The 26,490-nt window shown below is 39.7% G+C and overlaps 1 non-coding gene across 1 annotated transcript; it reads left to right on the top strand.

Moving 5' to 3' along the window:
• Positions 1-2,312: 2,312 nt before the first annotated feature.
• LOC115065047 lies at positions 2,313-2,452 on the top strand. The gene has a single exon (XR_003844846.1). It is a non-coding gene; the product is annotated as a small nucleolar RNA SNORA48 (small nucleolar RNA).
• Positions 2,453-26,490: the final 24,038 nt, after the last annotated feature.

Here is a 26,490-nt window from a genome sequence, read left to right as displayed (position 1 = left end):
CATGGTGTTTAGCAGAATTGCTGTTTTGTATCTGTGAGGTAGAATGATGAACTGAATGTTAGTGTCTCCCCAAGATTCAGGCGTCAAAGCCCTGATGCCCAGAGGCAGTGGTACCATCAAGAGATGATGAAGTCAGACAAATCGATAGAGATGGAGCACCAGTCCTGGAGTTAGAACCTTATACAAAGGAGGAGAGAGTGTATCTCTCTCTTACATATGAGAGAGCACGTGGTGAAAGACACTTGTTTGAAAGTCAAGAAGTAGTTCTCACCAAGAATCAGTTGAGCAATAGCTCGATCATTAGTTTCTCATCCTCTTGAACTGTGAGGAATAAGTGTTGAACCAACAGCCTCTTAACTGTGGGTCACAGTCCCATAGAGCATAAATGAATATAAGGAGGAAGGCAAAAACCGGCAACAGTCCTACATCTCGAACTGTATGACAGCAAAACGTAACTGTAAAGCACAAATGCTCTGACAGTGCTTAACCCTGTTGAGTGGCTTTGCTGCAGCCTTGGTTCGGACAAGGAGACAAGTCGCTTGGTCATGTGACACATCCACATAGCATGAACAAATGCAGCCTGAAGTGCTGGGTCAGACTGGAAATATTGCTAAGGAATGAACTGCAGTATTTTTACTGTGTACACAAAGATTGTTGCAGCTACGAAAACATGAGTTTATGGAAACAAAGACTTAATATTTTTCTGCTGCTACCTATATATAAGTATCACATTCGTTTATCTTTAAATTGCATCAAATTACAATATTTGGTTCAAAATATTTGCTCTTTCAGCCCCAGGAGAGATGCCTCAGGGATTAAAAATGTGTACTGCCATTGCAGAATACCAGAGTTCAGTTCCCGGTGCGCATGCCATGTAGCTCACAGCTGTCTGGGCCTGCAGCTGTAGGGAATTTGAAACCCTTTTCTGGCCTATGAAGGCACTGTGCGCTTGTACACAAACCTACTTCCAGACACATACTTATACACATAAATAAAAATAGAACCTTTCATTTTTTCTGAGTTAACTTTTATGTTTTTGAAAAAACACAATAAATATAGCTAGGGTTAGGATGGGACCAAATTACCAATGACTTCTGAAATGGTTCTAAACACACTTCTGTCATTTTATACATGAAGCAACACTCTTAGCATTGACTGCTTAAAACACTCAAAATATCCATCAACTCCAAAAAAAAAAAAACCATCTTGGAAGATGTTTTACCTCCTGCAGTACCAAATACGTCACAGATAATCCATCACTGTGCAAAATAAAAAAGCATCCCCATATCATTAGTATAAACTTTCATTTTCATTTTTGGTAATAAATTATATTTATACCAAAAAAAATTTAAAATAAATTTCCTTACAACTTACTATAAGTAAATGCTTGATCTGTGAACTATTGTGTAGACCGGTTGTTTTAGTTAGTATTGATTGTCAGGGTGACAGGGCCTAGAACCATTCATGAAACAAACCTCTGGGTATGCCTACTGTGGTTTTCTAGACTATATTAGCAAGGCTGAGAGGCTAAACAGTTCAGGAAGATGCACCCTCAACATGGGTGGCATGATTTCAGTGGGCTGGGGACCTGGACTGGATATAAAGGAGACAGCAACCCGAGTACAAGTATTCATCTCCTTCTGCTTCTTGACTTCACGTGCGCTGTGGCCAGATCGTTCAAACTCCCGTGGCTTTGGATTCTAAGTCATGATAGACTGTTCCCTGGAACTGCAAGCCAAGTAAAGTGCTTCTTACTGAAGTTGCTCTTGTCAAGGTACCTTGTCCTAGCAATGGGTAAAGTCACTAAAGGACCTATATACCTGTCATATCATACTTTTTTTTTTTTTTGGCAAAGGTGTGGGGGAGGTTTACTAATGGGAAACGTTTAAGATCCCCCAAGCCTGTGATCCTACGAGAGCAGCTCAGACTGATACAGCAAGAATAAAAGTCCCGTTCCATTGAATACTGAGGCAAGTCACAAATGAAATACTGTATTTAATAAAATGTCTGCAGATCTGCAATAACCAAGCGAATCTTTAAGTGTTATATAAGGACCTGCAGATATGTGAATATGAATCAGCTACAGAGATAGCAATGAATAATTTAAGCCCCTTGTTTTTATTGCATCTGGGTCAGATGAATGGTCAATATATCCATAAATGGAACCGAAGGTTTAACTCAGTGGTAGAACTCTTCCCTACCATAAATAAGGCTCTCAGTTTAATTTCCAAAACTGTAAAGGGGAAAATAGCAAAAATAAATATATAATATGCCTAGAGATAATAAGTGCCTATGACACACAGGTACTCCATCACCACCAGCAGTGGGCAAAGGGACACCTTGTCGATGGTGTTGTTCTTATACCAGGGGCAAAGCAGACAGCAGTCCTTTGTTCAATCTAGCTTGATTCTTGGCTTGTTGGCTGAGGCTGTTTTATGCCTAGGACAAATAAAAATCAAATCAAATCCAGGCAGGACAGGGTGGGAGGAGGAAGACGGGCAGAGATCTGTGTTTTGCCATGGCATACAGTGTGACAGCAGAAAGATCCCCACAACCCTACTCTCTGCCCCATGGCACACGGGCAAGCCACAGGCTCTCACTTGCCACCATACAAGTATGTGGGTCAGATGGGAGAGAAAGAGCAGTGGAGCAGCTTGGGCGTTAGGAAGAGAGATGGGACTGGACAGTCGAGGGTGAGAGACCAGCCAGTCAAAATGCAGAGTTATAGATGCCAGTCCCAACTGATGCATCTACAGCATAACTCCTACATCTAAGGCTCAGGGAACTGTGAAGCAAAGGGGACAGAAATATTCTAAGAACTAGAGACTCAGGAAGATTGCTATGAACCTGTGTCTCGTAGTAATTACAGAAGCCAAATTCACAAAGTCTCACTGACATGCCTTCCCAAACATGAGCTGAACAAGGACAATAACGGTAGGCATGCTACTGGGGCAGGGGGAGGGGTAGTGACTGGGACTCAACTCTACACAGAAAACTGCAAGCAACTAAGAGATGCTGACAGTGGGAGAAATGACCTTCCACAGGGATAAAAGTGCACAGCAGTCGGTTATCTAATATGATATGGTCAGTACTGCATCCAGATTGAGCATGTTTTGTGTGTGTGTATGTGTGTGTGTGTGTGTGTGTGTGTGTGTGTGTATGTGTGTGCATGTGTGTGTATGTTAGTGTGTGTAAATATATATGTAACAACAACTAATAGAAAGAGAGAGCATGGCTTGAAAGTGAACAAGGAGTGGTATATGCGAGGGTTTGGAAAGAGCAAAGAAAAAAATGGAGATGATTATTATATATTATTATAATGATTATTAAACTATTTTATTATAATCTCAAAAAATAAAAGAAGCAATTTTTAAAAGGCCTGGTTTAGTCTGCCTGATAAATGACATTTGAGAATAGCTCACCATGAATTAAGCACATAGGCACGATTAGTAGTTTTAATTGCCAGGCTGATAGTCTGAAAAATTGTCTAGATTATGTTGGCCCGTGGGTATAACTTTTGAGAAACTTTCTTAAGAAGAAAGACCAACCCTTAATGTGGCTAATTCCATTTCATGGACGGGGCTCAAGGCTGAAGACAGAGAGAGCTAGTAGAAAGCAGCCATGTATACAGTCTCTCTTTCTACCCTGGGCTGTGGCTAGAATGTGACCAGTTATGTCTCTCAGGCTGGAATTGTGAACTAGAATAATTACTGCCCCAAGTCACCACTGTGAGTATATTTTATCAGACAAACAGACAAAAATGGAAACAAAACCAAGCTAAGAAGGACTTGGGGATGGTAATGTTCTGAACACAGGTGCAACCAAAGGTCCCAGGGCAAGAGAGTGGGGCACGAAAATGATCTTTAAAAAGGACTCTGGGAAGTCACGGCTGAGGCTTTTCGGGAGAGGTGATTGTGGTGCATGACCTCTGTCTACTCCAGAGAGGAAAGAGGTCCTGCTGGAAGAGAAGATTGTAAAAAACGACACCACATCTTTAGCCAGTATTATATATTCTCACTGGATTGTCGCTTAGATCATGTAAATCCTATCCACACTTACATACTTATAATTCTTATCTAACCCTCAAAGCCAAACCTTTGTGGTGGTTAATCTTCATTTTTAACTTGTCTGGATTTGAAATCACCTAGCTGACGCACCTGTAGATGTGACTGCTGGGGTTATTTTCAGAGAGGATTAACTGAAGAAGGCCCACACGCCCTAAATGTAGGTAGCATCAATCCTTAGGCTAGAGTTGAAGGCTAAATACAAAATAGAAGAGGAGAAGACAGGAGGACCAGCATCCAGCTCCCACCTCCCTTTGTTTCCTAGCTGGATGCAGTGTGAGCCCATGCCTGCCTCATGCTGCCTGCCACCATGCCTTCCTAAGATGATGGATCATACCCTTCTTAAATTATCAGCGAACATAAATCCTTCTTTCCCTGTGTTGCTTTTGCTAATCATTATTTTTTTCACAGTGTGGAGAAAACAACAGCTATAACCATAAGCTAGTATGCCAGTTGCTTATGAACACAAGTGGCCAGTCTTCTTTGCTTATTCCAAATTAGTAATATGCTCATAATTTTTACACTTAGTGGACTATAGTTAAGAAACTGCACTTTGAAGTCAAGCAGACAGTTGTTCAAATTAACAGCCTACTAGATCTCCAACCCTAGGAACACTGTACACATCCTCAGGAAAAACAAAACAAAACAAAACAAGAAAAACACCAGTTTTATTCATCTCATTTTATATAAGGCCTTTCATGGGCATGAAAACGCTTTCTGGCACTATTCCTTTCTACACTCTTCTTATTGGAACACTTACAAGCATAGACTATACAGGAAGACATTAAAATGGTAAAATTATTCTGAAAAAAATTTTACCTAAAATAGAAGCAAGTAGACACAAGAGAAGCAACATAAGTAAGTATGCCTTTAGTGCACAAAAGAACCTTCTGTGGACATCACTCTTCATGTTTGGATGATGTCCCTGTAGCTCGAATAGTCTTCATCTTCTCCGTTTGCCAGGTAAACGTATGGCCAAGGCAAGAGGAGAGATTTTAGCTAAGATCCCATAGCTTGTCTTTGGCAAAGCTGGAACTGGTATTCAGCTCTTCTCCTTGAAATTTCCTGGGGTCAAGTGGAACAACTTCAGCCCCCATACCTTAGCAGGACTTGGAGAACAACCTCAAGTGATTTGAACTGAGTGACTGTATTGTGAGTCTCTCTCTTCCTTTTTGGTTTTGCTTCCTTGCTGGGGATTGTTAATGGAAATTATAGAACCCTCATCCCAAACCTTTGAAGCTGTCTGATTATGTGCCTAGTAATAAGGACGTATGAAAAAAAAAAAAAAAACAAAACTTTATTCTGAATGGATTCTAGAGGATATAGAATTGAAACACAAGGACAGAAAGCCCTCTGTATTCTACAGCCTCATTTGGGAAGAAAGGGTTGTTTCTGACTCATTTTTGGATCCAAGGATGACTACGGAGCCTGCCATGTGGGAAGCACCTGTGTGGCATTTTGAAGCATCATACTGGCAGCCCCTGTGATGATTGATACCCGTTATCATAAACAGTCAAGCTGGAATAGACCAGACCTCAACTGTCATGAGAAAATACGTCTCCTGACAACTTTGTGCGTTCTGTTCTAAATCTACAGTGCTTACCTGGGAATGATAGGACAGATCCCAGATGTGTCTCCATTGCCAGTGGAGACTCCCTCTACTTGATACACAGAGGCAGTTGCTTTTGCAGTCGTTATAATCTGAGCCAGAGCTTCAGGTCTAGTTCATCTCCATGGAAAAGTAATTTTATGTACTTTTTTATGCATTTATCTGTGTGTAGGTGTAAAGTTATATGCACCACATGTCTCCAGGTACCCAGGGAGGCCAAAGAACATCAAATCCCATAGAGTTAAATTTTCTGGTAGTGTAAGCCATCCTAAGTAGGTACTGAGAACTGAACCCTGTACTCTGCCGTGGACTGAGCATCCTTAACAATGGAGCCATCACTCTAGTCCTGGAAAAGCACATAACAATAAAAGAACACACAACTACATCTCTTTGGAGTCTCTGGTCACCTCTAACCTTGCCATAGAGAATGCAGGGAAAGATAGTGACTTCCAGAAGAGTGATGTGCCCTCAGTGTGTGATGAGAGAAGAGTGGCATTTGGTTTCAGTCTACACAGCTGCTGGAAGTAGACCTGCCTTGTTTTTTGCTCCTGAGCTCACTTCACATACTCAAGATTCTATGTCAATACCAGCAAACAATTCCTGTTGCCATTTCCATCTTGTAAAAGAGCTAAATTAGAGTGGAGGGGTGAAGTCACTTGCCTGAGATCATAGAGAGTGAGTGGTCAATGTCAAACTTCACCACTACACCGCCACCACATAACGTTGGCCAGGTGAGAGATGCCCTGTCCTTCGCTCTCCTTATAAGAGAGATGAGGAAGAAACACTGACGGCTGCAGGCTAGAAGGAAAGGTGATGTGGAAAATGCACGAAAACCGCTGATTTCTCCATGCATTCCGGCTCCTTCTGTTCTCTTCTGTCCCTCACATAACCTGGCAAGGGAAAGCGTTGCCTCTTGAGCAATCCTGTAGAAATATAAAGCTCAAAAGAATATGCCTCTCTCGAGCCAATGATAACAAGACTGATTTGTTCAGACTTATTATTTTGTTTCAATAAAAGATCTGTCTCTGGTTTCCCTAACAGTCCCACAGAGCCAACCCAAACTGAAAAGACACGCAGCTCAGAGAGTGCAACCTCATTGTTGAAACATGACAGATACTTGAAGAATCAGGAAATGCCTTCTGTATTTAAATGACCAGCTCCTCCGGCCAACACAGTCAGGGGTGAAAGAAGACAACAGTACAGTTGTTGCCTGTGAGGCACACAGTAGGGCTTCATGCCCCTGTATGGAGCAGTTACCCAAGTCTATGCTTGCCAGCTGGCACACATGGTCCACAGACAAGATATGCGGGGCCTGGCCATCCAGCTTGGAGCAACTGCTGGCAGAACACTGTGAGCATGTCAAAGGAAGGGTGATTTTTTTTTTCTTTTGAGGCCCATCGCTGTTTTCGTTTCTTTAAATGGTAGCCACCGAAAAGTTGTGCAAACACTTCAGCTGTGGAATATTTAATCTGACATTTGGCATGACTCCTTTGTTGATCCAAGACAAGAAGAATGTGTGTACGCTCTTAGTTTGTTCATTGCTAAAAAAAAAAAAAAAAGATAAACCAGATAGGGCAGTTTCGTGTTCCTCCTCCTCCTCTTCCTCCTCCTCTTCCTCCCCACTTTGAACTGGATCTGTAGTTGGATGTAGTCCTGGTTCCCCAGAAATGGAATGATAATTACAGATCACAAGTCGGGAGATGAATAGTCATTTAACAAGGTGGGTGGACTTAGTGCCTTTCTGGAAGGGGCTGACAAATACTTTAGGGGGTCACCATGACTGTAGAAGGTAGGCAGCTCTTTTTTAGAACCTGGGATTTCACGGCTTTGGAGCCTCTCATGGAAATATTACCCAAAAGATTCCCGATTCTTCCTTTGTTTTTGGTGAGAAGAAACAAAAGCAAAACCCAAACACCAGCAAGAAGAGGCTGGAGGGAGTATCCTACCTGCTGCACTGGTCACACCTTTTGCTGCCTCTGCTCTCCAATTCCAAGGGGAGCGAGATCCTTATTCTACTCCTTCTGAGTTGTCTCATTGACACATTGTTTCCTTAGAAAGTGCATCAATTCCGGATTACCTTCAATTAAGGTGAAACAGTTTCTAGCTCAACACAAATGAGAACATGGCCCACCTAGAAAAGTCAGCTCTCCCAAAAAGCCTAGGTAGCAGACAGTGCTTTCTCACTGTGGAAGCGGAAGGACCCAGTCCTGAGCAGCACTACACAGCAGAGCACGAAACTTTCCAGATGTTTCTCCACTAGAGAATGGGAAGAAACACAGCTCAAGTCCCATCCTCTGCAAGCAAGCCAGTCATGCGGACGAGACTCATATCACAAGCCAAGGAAGACAACCTATTCATCCTCCTCCACTGAATTCTCAGTGGCAACCACTCTGACCTAAAGCCACAGCTAATATGATCTGTGTCAGAACCAATGATAAGAAGGCTCGTTGCTGTCGCTTAGCTATAGATGATGTAATTCTGAGTCAACAAATTCCCAAAACAATATTCCATTTTATTGTAGGATGGATGAAGCTGGACAGGCAGAGGAGAGAATCGGGCAGAGATACGCAACAACAAAAAAATCAACCAAAGACACTGACACCGCAAAGAACATTGCAGACTGATAAATCTGGATATTTCCTTAGTTCTGATTCAAGTTTCCAGGCTGCATTCCAAACAAAAAAAATTATCTTTGTTTTTCATGGAAAGTTAAAAAAAATCTGTTTTAAGACTAATGTCCATGTTTGTGCTTTTATGGTTTTAGAGTTTGAATAATTCAGTTTGATGAGAAAGAAACTTCTAGAACTCAAAGAAAAACTTTAGTCAAGGAGCAAAAATGGGCTCCACCGTAGGAAATGGCTGTAAGAATGAGTCTTTCGGGCAAACACTATTTTGATTTAAAATAGATATGCAAAAAACAGTACTTACTTTCTTCCTCTACTTTAGAGGATTTTTACATTGATTATTTGTTTTACATGTAGTAGGAGAGTGACAAACAAACAAACAAATAATAATAATAATAATAAACTGCATTTTTCCAAACTTTCCTCTGTTGGATATGAGCAGTCAGTGTATGGTATAGTCTGCAACATTTACTATGCATTTGAAAAGACTAGAAGAAAATTTAAGCTTCTCAACACAGATAATATATTGAAAAAGCTGCAAAGACTAGATAGTCTGATTTGATCATCAGTGTGTATAATACTACATGTCTATGCAAATATTATGTGTCAATTTCAGATAAAAAAATCTATGCAATCTTTGTGTTTTTGTTTTTGTTTTTGTTTTTGTTTTGTTTTTTGTTTTTGTTTGTTTTTTGAGACAGGGTTTCTCTGTATAGCCCTGGCTGTCCTGGAACTCACTTTGTAGACCATGCTGGCCTTGAACTCAGAAATCCGCCTGCCTCTGCCTCCCGAGTGCTGGGATTAAAGGTGTGCGCCACTACGCCTGGCTTCTATGCAATCTTTGTTAAAGAACGTAACAGAGTGTTTTTTGATTTTTTTTTTTCTGGCAGGGTGTTCCTGAGTCCTGGCATGAGGTAATTCTGAATGTCTTCACTGTGACAAGGTACACCATGTCCGAAAACTGCTCTGGAAGCTTTCCAGAAGTCGTTCACCTCAAAACAGCTTAAATGTGTTCTTCATCACCTTTGTCAAGTGTCGCTCATGTAAAGAGATCTTAATGTCGTGTCTCAATAATGAACCCGCTACAACTAAAACTCAAGTGTGAGAATGTTCCACAGAGAACATTTCTTGGAGTTTCACAGTCATCTTAGTGGTCTGGTGCCACAAAGTTGGCATTAAGGCATTGGTCAGTAAACAGTTTGGAGCCCCATGGGGCTTGACAGATCCTCCTAGGTTTCTTACTATTACCTATTGCAGGTGTTGAGTAACCGTTTAGGGCATAGACTGAAGAATAATGGTATCTCACATGCTGACTCTACTTGACTGGAAGGAGTTTCTGGAATGTTCTGTTGAGAGGTAGTAGAAGGTGTGGGTGCAAAGTGATTAACAATACCTGTCACTTGCATAATGCAGCCATGTTGATAACACAATTGATTTTAAATTACAAACTGTATTCCAAAATTGGACTAGATGAGTTTGTACTGGTTACAAACTGATCAAGATATCTTTCCCCCAGGGTTCAGGTGGTGACGTTCTAAGCCTAACTCGGGCAACTGGCACTATTCCAGTTTTCATTTGCACATGTTTCTGTCCATGTCTAGATGCTCCATGGTCATTTACCAAGGCTGTAGGAAGACCATGATTTGTGCTGGGCACTGCAATAAGCCAGTTATGTCATGGCAACACCACCACCTCCCTTAGAAAACCATTGCTTCATATTTAAATGTTTAAAACGGTGGAAAAAGAATGCTTTATTTTATGATCTGCTTTTACCTTCATCTTTACCTATCTCTGTATCATCTCCTCCATGAAAGGGACAGTTTGAAAGAAGATGAGATTAGGAACATAGTATAAAAGTATGTCTCAGAGTCATCTCTACCATTCAGTTTCAATAGAATTCTTATGTGTGTATTCATTGTATGCAGTGAAAACCTTAGAGAAATGAGCTCAATTCCTAATGAGCTAATACTAAAATTACTTCCTGTCATATGCTGCAACAGAAATGTTATTGGCAAAGTAAGTTGCAATATTATTCCCCGCAGAAGATTTCTGCATATGTGAAAAAGTATAATTACTAAATTCAACACAAGAGGAGAAATATAAAAGGGAGCAAGTTGGGAAGTGTGTTGCTATAGTCATAGTTAAGCTCCATGTTTATTAAAAATGAACTTATGAAATGCTACATTTATTAAACATATAAAGAAAGTGATGAATTTGTCTAAGGATATCACACTCAATGAAGCTCCGATCCATTAAAATAAAAAATGAGTCATAACTATTAATATAAAAAATATAAAAATGTAAGGGCTTGTTTGGAGGTTCTAGCTAGGAAGTACAGCTACTGGTACACCCCTAATGGAAGACTGGTCCTCCTCTATCAAGGAAGGTCATCTTGTCTGACCAAGTCTACGGCTTCTGGAGAGGTGCACGTGGGGCAGTGAAGGAGGAAGAGGGGAACATCCTAGGCATCCAGATCTGCAGAATCAACCACGGTGATCAATGGGACTGCAGCTATTGCACTCATATTGCCCTCACATTCTGAAATAAGGAAGTTTAAATGGGGTTGGGGATAGAAGGGCAGATTAAAGGCTGGAATATGGGGAAGGATGACTGAAAAACCTTTGAAAATGCTATATGGAAACTTACTACTGTAGAATCTTCCTAATATATACATATATTATTTATATATGCACACACAGATATATACTATATATATATATATATATATATATATATATATATATATATGAATCCACACACATGTATGTTACTAGAACAGAAAGGTTATTAAGAGTTTTAACCCAGCTGTGAACCCTGTAAGCTACAAGAATGACTACACTAGCAAGATATGCCCGCTAGTGCAGTAGTGGCACAAATATTATGGGAGTAAACAGTTACTTTTGGACTGAATATAAGATCTGCTCCATTAGCTGAAACTCATTTCTAAAATGCTTAATTGGCCAAAAACGTATGGCTGGCTGTATCATAGGCCCTGAGGAAAACTAATACTCTTCTTATGATAAATGAACAGTTACAAAACTAACCCCCAAGTTCTTGTCTTTATATCTGCAGATGGATACATATCTCAACTTTCATCAAAGAATCTTCTTCTTATCCTTAATGCCAATGCAGAAAGACCTACAATTTGTCAAGTGTAGCTAATAAGAGACTGTAGGGTTTCTCAGCTATAAATGGGACGGTTTTACCTCACATCCTCCTTGAAAGACCAACGAAACATCATAAAAGCTGTGGAAAGACTAATAGCTGGAAGTATTTGGCACATGTGCCAAAATAGAATTTTCCAAACATGACAGTGGCACTACAGTATAAACTCACAACGTGCTGAAATCAATTCAGCCAAAATCCCAATAGAGATGGGAGAGGATATGAAGTCCCACATCTAGTTCAGGGGGAACTGACAATTGATAGCTACTGGAGGAAGGTGGCCAATGCTGATCAAGAATGAAACCCCTGTAAACTACCCATGCTCCATTAGATGGCCATACTGACAACACTAGTTAGATTCAGTGGGTTTTAAGAAAGCAAAGCACATGACATTGGGCAGGGGAAATTGGAACGTGGATAGAGGAAGAACTGGAGGCTAGAATAACTGGATGGACTTGATTCAGACTCATATGCATATAAAAATTGTCAAACAATAAAAAATAGAATAGATCGTGATTTTAGGAGATACTTGCATATTTTATAAAGGGATACATGCTCATGAGGGCTTCAAACAAATTACTAAACAGATTTGATAAAAAAAAATAATCTCTGCAGTTGGCACACAGGAAAAAATTTAAACAGGAATGAAGGAGATTGAGAGCAGCAGCAACAACAAAACTTCAAGATTTAGAAAAGAAAGATGAAATAATTTCAGCACTTTCCCCATTAACCACCAATATGTATTAAAAACAACTATATAGAAGCAGCAACATCTACAAAAATCTCCCTAGTACTGAGTCACAGGGATGAAGTCAATATTGTAATATGAAAATATAATTGTTGCTTTCAGAACAAAAAATGTATTTGAATCAAAGCAAAGAGAACCGCCCCACCCCACCCCCCAATGCTGAGAGAACAAAAATACAGAAAGTGTCTTAGATGAATTCTGGAATATTCTCCTAAATCAACTTTAGGGTTTTTCCCCACAATTTTTATTAATTTATTTACTCATTTTTAATCCCAATCTCATTCCCTCCCTCCTCTCCTCTCAGTTTTCCCCTCAAGCTCACCATTCCTCCCTCCTCTAGGGAGCCCAGTGAGGGGAAGTGGAGCCAAGCAACACAGCCAGCGATAGACTCTGCTCCAGTAATCAGGAAATCCACATGAAGACCAACCCGCACCTCTGCTACAAATATACAGGGGGCTTACGTCCAAGCCATGCATGCTCTTTGGTTTGTGAGTCCCCAGGGGCCAGGTTACTTGACTCTGTAGGTCTTTCTGTGGTGTCCTTGACCCCTCCGGCCCCATTGATCCTCCACCAGACTCTTTCACAAGACTCCCCGAATTCCACCTAATGTTGGCTGTGGGTTTCTGTATCTGTTTTCATCAGCTGCGGAATGGAGCCCCTCAGAAGACCATTATGCTAGTCTCTTGTCTGCAAGTGTAGCAAAGTATCATTAATAGTGTCAGGGGCTGGCACTCTCCTATTATATGGATCTCAAGTGGGGCCGGTCATTTGTTGGCCATCCCTTCAACCTCTGCTCCATCTTTATCCTTGCACATCTTGGAGGCAGAACAAATTTTAGGTCAAAGGTTTTGTGGTTGAGTTGGCGTCACTAGCCCTCTTCTAGAAATCCTTCCTGGCTATGGGAGGTGGCCACTTCAGGCTCCACATACTCCTACTTCTAGGAGTCTCAGCTAGGGTCACTGTCACCCCTCTCAGGAGTCTCCCCACCCCATGTCTCTGGTTTGTCCCAGAGATGCCCCCCATGGATTTCCATTCTCTCTCCCAACCTTCTTTCCCCCTCCATACACACACTTGATGCCCCTGCCTACTCCCCGGTTCTCCTTTCTACCTCCTCTCCCTTCCAGTTCTCTCCATCCATCCACCTCCGATGTCTATTTTATTTCTCCTTCTGAGTGAGAGTCTAGCATCTTTTCTTGAGCCCTCCTTGTTACTTAACTTCTTTGAGTCTGTGGGATTGTAGCATGGTTATCTTGTACTTTGTGGGTAATATCCACTTATAAACAAGCACATACCACGTGTTTCTTCCTGGGTTTAGGGGCCCTCACTCAAAATGATATTTTGTAATTCCATCCATGTGCCTGCAAATTTCATGATGTCCTTGTTTTTAACAACTGAGTCATACTCCATTGTGTAAATGTACTATGTTTTTTTTTTTAATCCATTCTTTATTTGAGGGGCATCTGGGTTGTTTCCAGTTTCTGGCTATTACAAATAAAGCTGCTATAAATATTGCTGAGCAAGTGTCTTTGTGGTATGGTAGAGCACCTTTGAGTATATGCTCATGCATGGTATAACTGTGTCAAGTTCCAGTCAAGTTCAGGTTTTTTAAAAGATATGGACTAAAACATTGGGAAGGACTACTGCATCTGGGACTCCAGCTCTGTGCTAAACTTAGATACCACACATGCTTCAGAGAGATTCAGGGATCTTTTATTACAATGATCTTTGCTAAGAGTGTTTTTAATGGTGATGTTCATATAGGGAAAATTATCTCTAGGATGTAGTTGCTAAAGTTTTGAGACAAAACCCACTTGGAGGAATGTTTGCTACTACAGTATGACAGTCATGAATGTAATGAAGTATGAGAGGGAGAAACTGTGGAAGCAAGGAGGGGGAAGGACATATCCACTCACTACATATAGGTGAAGAATTCTGGGAGGTTCTACACTTTAAGTTTGTACCATTATGGTGAGACTCCAGAAACTACTAAATATAGGAGAATATTGTCTCCACTCAGCGGAACTGGAACCTAAGGAGTTGTTTTAGAACTCTGTAGGAAAGACACACAATCATAAAGTTCTTTGATTATCCCAGCTAGATATCCCCACCTATTTTCTCAGTCAAAGGTTGTACAATATTAGCAGTGGAGAATGGTCCATAGCATCTCATGCTATTCTGTCTTTCAGTCCAGATTGTACAGAAACAGAAAGCGTGCCATAGAAAAGGAAGAGAAATAAAAGAAGACAGCATCCATGTTTTGATTTGCTTTATTGAGATGGGGCATTTATGGTTATAGTCTCTTTATTAACTCAAGTAAACTGGAAAAAGTAAAATTTCTTTAAAAAATTATATAAGAGTAAAAGAACTAAAAAGTACTACATGCCAAAAACATAAGTAGTTTTAGAAAAAATGTATTCCTAGGGAATGAAAAAAGTAAAAAATAAATGTTTTTTAAAAACAATAATAGAAAAGGGAAAATTATTAATTCTGAAAAAGATATAAAACATGAAATTAGACAAATAATCAGTATTCTTACTTAGAATGCAAAAGTATCTAAAATAACTAATCTTGCACAAATTAAGTGTAGTGTTGTGGTTGCCACGGGGCAAAGGAGAAAGGATATGTGTCAGAGGAAACAAAATGGGAGTTGAACAACTTTGTATTTCAAGGCATAAATGCTAGGGATTTAAGGCTGTGGGTATATTAATTAATTTCATTCAGGTATTCTATACTACTTAATTGTTATATCACTTTGTACATCATAATTATGTAAATTGTAATTTGTCAAAGAATTTTTAATGAAGTACTAAATAAGTGAATTGAAAAATTCAAAGTACCAGTTTATAAACAAATTATTACTTTAAAAAAATCTTTACTAGTATAAGGAGAAAGTATGAGGGAGTGAGGAAGAGAGAAAGATAGAGAGGGAGAGAGAATCAACAATATAGAATGATCAAACAAAAGCCTAGAGGACTAAAAGGAGGAAACACAAAAGACAAAGACATAGGGAGGGATCAGGAGATAATGAATGTTACATGTAAGAATGTGTAAGAATAGAGGGCATGAGTAAACCACTGCCAGAAAATGAGTTTAAAATATGAGATCCCATCTGAAGGCGTTTCATGAAAAGTAAAACATTAGGTGCTTAGACATCAAAGTCAGAAGGTAGACAGTTCTGCAAGAGTGCCAGAGGAAACAGATCAGCGGTCAGAGAAAAAGATCAGGCTGGTTAGAAGGTGTGCCTCCACGCTCTCCAAAGACTGCAGAAAAGGCAGCTGGGTATGTATCCAAGGCCTCTTAACAGGAACATGCATTTTCTTTATTCATACAAACAAATCTTATACAACGAGAATGAACTATTTACAACTATATGTAAATGAGCACATTAATCTCATAAAATAATACTGAGTAAATGAAGTACTAGATGAAAGAATGTGCCAGAAAGGGGACATTAATGGAACTTGGTGAGTGGGGGACACTGTCCTCCTTCTTCACCTGCAGCATGGCATGCAACGTTTTCACTCATTTTATGGAATTGACTGAATCCTACACTGACACACTGAATACAATGTCAGCATAGTATTAGAGAGACATCATCTAAAAATGAGAGTGTTCAATGGATAGGTGCTCCAATTTCCATTAACATTTTAAAATATCTGTATCCGAAATTTAATGGCAATCCCATGTGATGTAACACAACTATAAAATGAGCAACAAAGAAAGCAAATGAGGAAGAAGAAAGAAAGGAAGGAAGGAAGGAAGGAAGGAAGGAAGGAAGGAAGGAAGGAAGNAGGAAGGAAGGAAGGAAGGAAGGAAGGAAGGAAGAAGGGAGGGAGGGAGGGAGGGAGGGAGGGAGGGAAGGAAGGAAGGAGGGAAGGAGGGAAGGAGGAGGGGGTAGAAAGGAAGGAAGAAAGGGAGGGAGAAAAGAAGGAAGCAAGGAAGGAAGGATGGAAGGAAGGAAGAGATTTTACCAACAGAAAATATAAAACAATCAAAAGGCGTAGAAAACAGAACTAAAAAATAATGTGACAGCTAATACTCTAAATGTATCAATCATCAAAATAAAATGTAAGTAGTTGAAACATAATTTTTTAAAAAGCACCTGTTAGAAACTTTGAAGTGAAAACATATCTACAACCCAAATCATATGTCCAAATTCCAAATACATTCTCCCAGGAAAGTCGTAAGTGACCCTAAGAGAAATGAGAAGGAAGAGGGGTGCTGAAGGAGGGGAGCTAGAAGAAGGCAGGACGCTCTCCTGCAATTGTGGACAGGGTCTCTCTCGGATGGATGAGGTCTTTGTTCCCATTTTGGCAGGTGTTGGGTCCTAAGTGTTGGGTTTAAACTCAGAATGATGCCTATAATGTGGTCTCAGTTGTGCTAGGATTTGGGGGCCTGCTACATAATCATTGCTGGACTCCATTTTAACTATTGTAGATGTGTTGACAAAATGTGGGCTCATACACACACTCTGGACTCTGTTGACTAGTACCTTTTTCTTTTTTTCGTCCAGCCTTATGAGAGTAATGGGATTGGATGCTTTTTCGTATCTCCTTCTCATTGGACTTTAATGCAGAGTTTATACTGTCACTACAAATTGATTAGGTGTTCCATTTTCAAACTTTTTATTTATAACATTTTATAAAACAATTATCATTGCTTACTTATATCATTGCAAATATTTATTTACCTTCTATTTTGAGTTTCTGTGATTAAAATATCCTGATGCAAATAACTTAGGAGAGAAAGGACTTATTTGGCTCACAACTCTGGGTGACAATCCATCCTGACAGAGAAGTCATGAGGACAAGAGCTTGAGAGAACCAGTGACATCACATTCACTGTCACTAGCAGAGAACAATGTATGTATGCATGCTAGTACTTGGTTTCCTTTCTCCATTCTTACATCATCCAGGATCCTCTGCCTAGGGAATGGTGCCTCCTACGGTGGGTGGCTCTTCTCATCCCAATTAATGCAATCAGGATAATTCCCACAAACATGCTCAGATATTATTTGGATTTCCTTAACCCTTGGGCAAAGAAGCAAGCTCTTTGGGCAGCTCCTAAAACAATCTGATTGCTAATGTACCAGGGTCGTTGTAAAAGAAACAAATGCACATTGAGTCTCCATGACACCAACCTTAGAGCTACACATATAAGCAGGGTCTTTCCTTAACATTTTATGCTAAATATTTCCAGCAGTCTGTCTACTCAAAAAACTTTGCTATGAGTGGCTGGGTCTGACTCTGTTGCCTGCCTTTGGGACTGTTTCCCCACTTCTGGACTCCCTCCTTTAGCCTCAATAGAGAAAATGTTCCTATCCTTACTGCAACTTGATATGCCAAGTCTAATTGACATCCATGGGAGGCCTCCACTTTTCTGAAAAGACAGGGAAGAGGAGTGGGTGAGGCTAGAAGAATGGGAAGAACTTGGAGGAGAGGAGAATAAGGACAACACAGTTGGGATGTAAAGAAAATGAATGAATGAATTAATTAATTTAAAAATCGAACTTCACTGTGGTTGACTCTGGGCTGTGTGCTCTACAAAGGTAAATCATGATAAAAAGCTTAGTCTCCAGGTGAGTATGTTGGGAGCTTGTGGAAGGTTTGGGAAGTGGGGTGTAAAGGGAGGCCACAGAGACTGTTCGTTTGTGAGGACTGTGTGACTACAGCCTCTTTCTAACCTTCTCTTTAACGATGAAGTCTACCCTCATCATATATTCCAACCACAGTGTGACTCTACCTGTTCCTTTCAGTAGAGGTTAAACTACCTGGTTCTGGAGTTGTGAACTCAGTAAATATCTCCTTTTAACTTATTTGTCTCAGTTGCTTCATCATAGCACTTCAAACATAATATTCATAAGCTTCTTATGAAAAGAATAAGAAAGTTATCAACAGTAACTATATAAACATACTTTTACTTCTGCTAATTTTGGGGGGAAAGGAAATATTTGTCTCATTGACCAAAATAAACCTGGACATGATCTGGTCACCTCCATCTGCATTTGGAAGAAAGGGAATGGAGTTGGTTGGATTCTACTAGAGAATACACCATACCCTGAGCGAGCGGCTGCACCGCGCGGATGAACTGTGCATATCCTTCCATTGGAAGATGTAATTGAATGTGACTGAGGTAATGAGGCTGAATGTGTCAGCCTAGAGGCCTGCAAAGATGCAAATCATTGGCAACCTCAAGGCATCTGCCAGCGTGTCAATCACCATCCCTGCCGTGACCCACCTGGCCTTGAAATTGCTTCGCAGTTCTTTTATATCCTGAGATGATCATTGTATTGCCTTAGAAACGAGATCGTGTCGAAATCTGTATTGTTAGCATAGCTGATAATCTGAAAATAACCAACTATTTTTTCTATAACCTGTCACTTTTATTTTAAAAAAAAAATCTAGCATTATAATCTCAGGAATCCTTTTTTTAGGTTTTAGATTCTGGCCTTGCTACTTTTGGTTGTAAGTATGACCTTGAGCAAATCAATCACTGATAGGGTTTGAATCTTCAACTCCCCCACAAACTTCTATGACCTTATTGTGAAGGTTATGGGGGTCTTTAGAATGTGGGGATTGGCTAAAATAGTAAGTGCGTGCATGTGTGCATGTGTGTGGGGGTGGTGGTGGTGGGGGTGGGATGGGATGTGTGGGGTGTTGAAGGTACCAGCCTATGCTTTCTTTTTCCTACCTGCAGCCCTGTGAGAACGTCTTTTCCTATGTTCCTGAGGCCATGATTTCTCCACAGTGGAAGACTGAAATCTCTTTCTCAACTTAAGAGGAAAATCCATTTTCTCCTTTAAATTTGTTTCTGTTAGGTTTCAGTGACAAAAACCTAGTATAATTACCTTGAGATGAGCTTAATTTTCCCCAATTGCAAACGTTCCTATTGGATTGAATTGGATGGCATACACAAAGTATTTAGAATAGTATCTGGAATCAGAGATGTGCTCAATAATGGTTCTCATTATGCAGTAATTAATTTCTTTGGTGTTTTGTTGACATCCTCTGGGACAATTCTATTTAAAGATCTGTTTTTTGTTCAATAAATGCCACCCTGTTTCCTAAATAAATTGAAGCCTGTAGGCCTTGAATATGAAATAACTGACACAAACTGATTATAATTCAAGAGTTTAAAATTAGATTTAAACACAATTTTTGTTTCAGTTTTGAAGTGAAAATTCTTTTAGCTTTGCCTTATGCCTTAAGAGTCATCCCTGAATAGCTGTTCTAAATGATTAAACATGGATGGACTCAGCAAGACCTTCCTGCCATGGAATGTTGTCCCCTTCTGTTAGAATGTTACAGTCTCAGCTCCTTCTGATGAGGGGGTAGCCTGAGCCAAGACTTGCTCCAGCATGGAAGACAGATGCCATGGAAGACTGATCCCAGCATGGAATCAGATACCAGCATCTCCATCACTGAGCTGACCTGATAGATGTATGGATAAATTCATTCATATTACCAAGTGCCACTGGGGTTTAAGTTCAATGTGAGCCACAAACAATATATGGGTTTTCATAAACCCATGTATAGACACAAAGGCGCATGTAACAAAAAGGAAAAATTAATTTTAAAATAAGAACTTTCCACAGTTAGTTCTCTTTTGTTATCTTCCCACCAATTCATAAAAGTTTACAACATATGCTTTTATATTCTATGTCAGACAACTATTATAAAATATTTCCATCTCTTTGCTAAGAAGAAATCACATCTTCAGTTTGGTTACTAGTGAGGTGACTAGCTCATTGACCCTTCTTGGTTAATCTATCAGTTTCGTCCTTGTGCTCCTTAGAGTTTGACCATCAGCCTGCTTCCAGTTGTCATGGCCACAGTGAGATTTCCTTCCTATAACTCCAGCTACCCATGAATACTTCTCATATTCTGAGTCTGTAGCTCTCTTCTGTCATGCTTGATGGCCATATATTTGAGATATGGCTTACATTCCACTAAGTCAACTTACTTAACACTTCTTTCTCCCTATGCATTTTTCTTTATTGTGTTGGCCAGGTTGTGAAGCCATCAAAGGTCTGTTTCTGAACATTTCCATTAGCTCACAGGAGACTCTACATTAGTGTTCAGTTGCTCTCCATTGCCTTCCATCTCCACCCCTGGTCCTAGACACCCAGTAAGCAATGTTGTCACTTCTGACACCACTCAATTCCATATTTCATTTCAATGAGTCATGCAGCATCGGGGCGTTTCTACTCCCCTTAACTTCTGTCCAATGTTGTAGATGGTATTATAAATGTATTCATTTTTATTGCTTAATATTTTATTATATGAATGTACTACACTTTTAAAACATATTCATGCTTTGATGGATATTTGGCCTGTGTCCACTCCTTTACTATTTTGAACAATGCTTTTAAATGTTTTATTAGCATATATTAGTCTTCTTAATCCTTGGTTTCACTGTGACATTTTTCACGCATGTCCATTTTTTGATATTATTCCTTCTCAGTTATCCTCTCATCCCCGTTTTGCTCCCAATGATCTTTCTCTTCTCAAGATGCTACTATGAACATGGATATGTAAATGTTTAGGCAAATAAATAATTTCTTGTCTGAGTTATATAGTGAATTTATGTTCAGTTACTTCAAGCACTATCAGCCTGTTTTCAAAGTGATAATGTTGTTGTAAACTCCCAATGGTATTTTCAAGTTTTTACATCGTCACCAAGTTCTTACTATTTGTAGCTGTTTTGCAATACATGTTATAGTAATCCTAAAATAGAATCTTATCATCATACTCATGTGTTTGTCTCTTATAGTTTAATATGTTATTTTTAATTTGTTTTAAAATCCTAAAGTAATTTTTTCTATGAAAATACTTCTAAACCTCGAACTGTCTTTTAGAGATAGGTTTATAAATTATCTTCTATTATTGCTAGATTTGTGTACTTAGACAATGTTAAATGTCATGTAATCATTTAGCACAATTGCTAATAAATCAATATTTTATGATTAACTCGGTGCTGCTCTCAGTTGTTGTTGTCACAATGTAATAATGAAATTCCTGGTTTACAAAAAAGCCAGAGAACAACATTGGAAAACTTTGTTTAAAAGTTTTGAATGTTTTGAGCTGGTTGAAAACATACTGCCAAAGAGTGACTGCAAAGTGCTGAAGGAACTGTAGCTCTGGGAGTATTCTAGAAGCACAAAGAAAGAACGAAACCAAGAGGAGAGAAAGACTAGTAGTTACCTCGTATATAACAACGTATAATAATGGGAGGTGTTTTAACATAGTTTGCAGAACTTAGCAGTTCAGTGAGACATTAACACAGTTTTGATGAAAACTTATTTGGCTACCACCAGATAGGGAAACTTTCTAGAATGATTAGTTTGTACAGTTATTACAATGTACATTTCACATGTGGAAGAATCATGTGAGTTCATTCTATAGCTGGAAAGTTTTAAAGGGCACTTAATGTTAAAGACAATGATGTCAATATCTGGAAAGACTTTTCTCAAAGTTCACAAATAAAATCCCCACTCACATACACATACAGCACACACACACACACACACACACACACACACACACACACACACACCAGATACAATATCTCAGCTTTTAATTTTTTTCTTTTCTTTTTTGAGATTATAATTATAGCATTTTTATTTTCCCTTTCTCCCCCTAAATCCCTTTCTTCCTCTCTCTTTCAAATTCATGACCCTCTCCCATTAAATTTTTGTTATAAACACATATGTATATACATATATGTTCCTAAATATATAGATATAATGTGGTTCATCATAAAATGTTAATGTAAGTGTTTCCAGGGATGAGCATTTGGTATGAGATAACCAATTGGTGTGCTCTTCTCTGGGAAGACCATTTCTCCCACTCTCAGCATCCCTTAGCTGCCTGGAGTGCGTTGTATAGGACTGAGGTCTTGTGGGCCTTCCCCATCCATTTTAGCAGTTTATTGTTGCTGTCCTTGTTCAGCTTATGTTAAAGGGAGAAGTTATGGAGATTGCCTAAACATTAACTTGAACTTCTAGGCTCTTAAATTTTTCATTACTATGAATAAACTCAAATATTTATAGAGGTTATCACTTGCACTTGAATATGAAAGTATTATAAAATAGTCTTCACATCCAATCTGCATAATATTAGCACAGTGCAACAATGTAATATTTTGTACAATGTCCAAAATTCATTATGTTGGAGGATTAGAAAGCTGAGTGTGGCCAGAAGTGGGATTGAAAATGTCCTTCTTTAATATGTGGGAATTACTTTTACTTTTCCTTTATTGATATGAATAAGAGAAGAATAATGCAATGGCCAAATGATATTCCTGGAGCCACCTTGATGTGATCAAGCATAGCGGTTACTATTGAACCTAATCTTTGGTGGGATCATGTTATTCATTCTCATTTGCCAGGATCAATCTTTTTTTTTTTTTTTTAATATCAGCCGAACTAGTGAGTCAAGCAAAAACAAAAGTAGCTGCTACCCTGTACCAATCAAAGCTCATGTCAAACATCTGATATTCTATCCAAGCTATATAAAGTCTTGTGACACTGTTTCTTGAACTGAGGGTTAGCAGTTTTATACATTTCTACTTTGCCTTTCTTGCTAATTACAATAAATATTTCAACAGAATCCAAGTACTTTCTGTCAGTTACTAAGCAGATCTCATCAAAATGTGCATTTAATGGGTTGAGCAATAGCTGGCTGACCTCCCCGTGAGTCAGACACGTTACTGGACCCCTCTGACTACTCTTCAATTATCATGACTTTTCTGCGGCCCATGAGATATAGAATTCCTCAACTATCAAGGCTGACACGAACCACTGCCAAAATAACATCCTTGAATCATTTGGTTGCAGCTCTTTTCTCAATGTATAATCACCCTAGAAGGCTCCACTGTGGTGCTACGTGGTTCTATTTGCAACATGGCTTCCTTTCTGCAATGAGGTCAAATCTGAGCTAACGGCCCAGATTTAGAGATTGACTTCTATGAAAGGGAAGGCTCAGAATTCAACTGTATATGATGGACTCCCTTTACTATCAGGTGGTGACTTACCTCTTTCTTTTTGTCTTAGTTTGGACTTCATTGCTGTGATGACCACGACAACTCTTATAAAGGAAAACACTTAATCTGGACCCAACTTGCAGATTTAGAAGTTTAGTCTTTTATTATCATGGTGGGAAGCATGGCAGCATCCAAGCAGACCTAGTGCTGGAGAAGGAGCTGAGAGTTCTACATTTTTTTTTCCTCGAGACAGGGTTTCTCTGTGTAGCCCTGGCTTCCTGGAACTCACTTTGTAGACCAGGGTGGCCTTGAACTCAGAAATCTGCCTGCCTCTGCCTCCCGAGTGCTGGGATTAAAGGCATGTGCCACCATGCCTGACTGAGTTCTACATCTTGATCTGTAGGCAGCGAGGAGAGCCTGTGTTCCATACACAGCGTACTTTGGCCATATAAGAGATCTCAAAGCTCATCCCACAATGACACATTTCTTCCAAGAAGCCCACACCTACTCCAGCAAGGCCACACCTAATAGTGCCACTCCCTATGGACCAGGCATCCACACACATGAGTCTGTGGGGGGCAGACCTATTCAAACTATCATACGTTTCGTTGCAGAAGACAATTCTTTCTATGTTTGTTGAAAGACATTGACAATGCTTGCCTTCTGCTCTATTCTTCCTCGACACTTTGCCAGCTATCTCTGACTTATAAACAAGAGCAGACAAATAGACAAAAAATTAATAACACCCCTTATTATTACTCATTATTATTCTAGGATACTTCTAAACTCACAGGAGTAATTTGCCAACCACAGCATCCATTTCAGCTGGTATATCCACTTCACCTCTAGCATCAGCATAAACAACTGGACCATTTTGGCATACTAGGGGATATTAGTATTTACATAAAACAATTTGTAGTCTCTTTACTACCAGCTGGTAGGCAGGCAATAAAGTTTAATGCCACAATTTACAGTGTATTTCTTAGTATCACTTAGTATTTCTTAGGATCGCTCTCAGTTAGTAACTGTTTCTATCACTGCAACAGAAAAAAAAAAAAAAAAAGATTTGTATGGAAAAAAAAATTCCAGAGGAACAAGAAGAGTGGAGCTGCAGGAGAGAGAAACTGAACATGTGGTTATAATTGAGGCTTAGCTGGTCTCAGTGGAATCTGTGGCACATTAATGACACTTCAGAGGTGTCCTGGGTTGAGCATGGAGGCCACTCAGTAGAATCAGGTTACCTCCTGGGAAGATGTGTAAAAGTGAATGTAGCTACTCTTTTCCATGCACAGTTTCTGTGTAGAGAGCACTTCTTTTAAGCACTTGAGAACCATCCATATTACTAGTTGAGAAAGTGAGTTCCTTTGTTCCCAAGGAAGAATGTAGGCTAGGAAGGTCTCAGGGAAAGATGGTCAGATTGGATAAAGTGACCCCCTACTCAGTATTTGTAGGTTCTTGTGACTGTCAGAGAGTGAATCTGGATAGGAGACGACAAGGGACTGGCTGAGAGCTTTATTATGGAGTGTAAATGTGTGTCGTGTGGAATGAGGGAGAAAGGCTGGAGAAATCTTGATGACATGAGAAACGGGAGGGAAGCCTCACACTCGGGAATCAGGTTGAAACCTTTGCTGGTGGCAGATCAAGAATTTCAGCAGAATTAGCTGTTTGCTCTCCTTCTTCACAGCTATGAATCCCTAGAACCCTATGGTTTTCTAGGAATCTCACCAGAAGTCTTATACATAAGGAAAAGTCACGTCTTAAACCCTCATGCAAACTTAGTGACTTCTGGTTTGACTGTACCTGATTATAATTAAATCCAAAGCATCTCTTAAGGTGCCTCTCACATTTCTTTTATTGGAAGAGACAGAAGAGAAACGGGTTTCCTGGCAACCTTTTAAGAAGTAACTTGAGAGTCACCAGAGGTTATATGTGGCTAGTGCTAAGACAATTAATTGCTTACTGTCCCTTGAGCACAAGATTCATATTTGTGCACAACTATCTCCTACTTTTGCGTGGATGGCACCTATCCCCACTGGAGTGTCTGTGTGTGTGTGTGTGTGTGTGTGTGTGTGTGTGTGTGTCCCTTTCTTTTAACCCTAGTGCTAAATCCTATACTGAGAAAAAAAAAAAAGCTATTTCCAATGGAATTCCCAACTCTGCCTCATTATACTGATTATCCATGGAGTTACCTTTAGTGTCAGAGCCACAAATCCAGGTTGGGCCTGAGCGGAGGTCTCTAAAAGTCTAGCTGAACTGGTGATGCCGTGGGCGGTGGCAACGTGGAACTGTGTCTCTGTCACCTCTCAAGGCTGAGTGTGTATATTCTTGGAGCAGATTGTAGCAAAATCAGAAGTTTGGGACATTCATTTTCATCTACAGACATAGGGATGAAGCAACTTTTCATGGACTAAAATGAGGAAAAGGCTATTGATATTCAGAATGGACTGATGAGTCTCTGGGATCCCCCTACTCCATCTTTAAACAAGGTTTTCTTTTGTGTCATCTTGTCAAATGCATCACTGCCATGTCTCAGATGACATGGACGTGCATTATAATGAAGCAAAAGGCAGTTACCAGTTGTCTGGGTCAGCTATGTTGGTCCCAGTAGGTTCTGGCAAGGTCTTGTTTTTCGGGATTTCAACAGTTGTTTGCTGTCCTGCTGTGATGTTCCTGTTCTGTAGCACCCCTTAGCCACATGACCATAAGACTTACCCCTTTCACTGTGCCGTGTAGCTAGCCTCCCTTGGAATCTGAAGATTCTCTGTGTATGCAGGACACTATCCACCACACGGAGACCGTAAGTGGAAGATTGCAGTAAGCTACATCAACCCAGTGTTCTGTTGAGTTTTTAAACCAGTCAGTTTATTGAAAAAATAGACTGCACACAAGGATCCTGACATTTATTAAAATAAGAAAATATCCCACTGGAGTAAAAATAAGCAAAACTCCTGCCCAGAGATAGATCCTATTTCTTCCTGTCTAACAATTAGCACATGCTGTGGAGAGAAGTGTGCTTCTACATATCAAGTGAGTGATCTGAAACCTGGAATACATTCTGACAGGAAGACAGGAGCTTTCTTAGGTAAACATACCCCCCTCCTGACTGCTCTCCAACAGAAGCGCAACACACACACACACACACACACGCACAAATATATAAATATATATATATATATATATATATATATATATATATATATATATATTATATAATTCCTGTGAAGGAATAAGTCTGATTCCATCATTGCTGCTTCTGCCATTATTTCTGCTCCCTGCATCAGCATTTCTCTCTGTGTG

Source organism: Mus pahari, chromosome 11 (assembly GCF_900095145.1).
Source record: "Mus pahari chromosome 11, PAHARI_EIJ_v1.1, whole genome shotgun sequence".
Lineage (NCBI taxonomy): Eukaryota > Metazoa > Chordata > Mammalia > Rodentia > Muridae > Mus > Mus pahari.
This window is presented reverse-complemented; position numbering and strand designations above follow the sequence as displayed.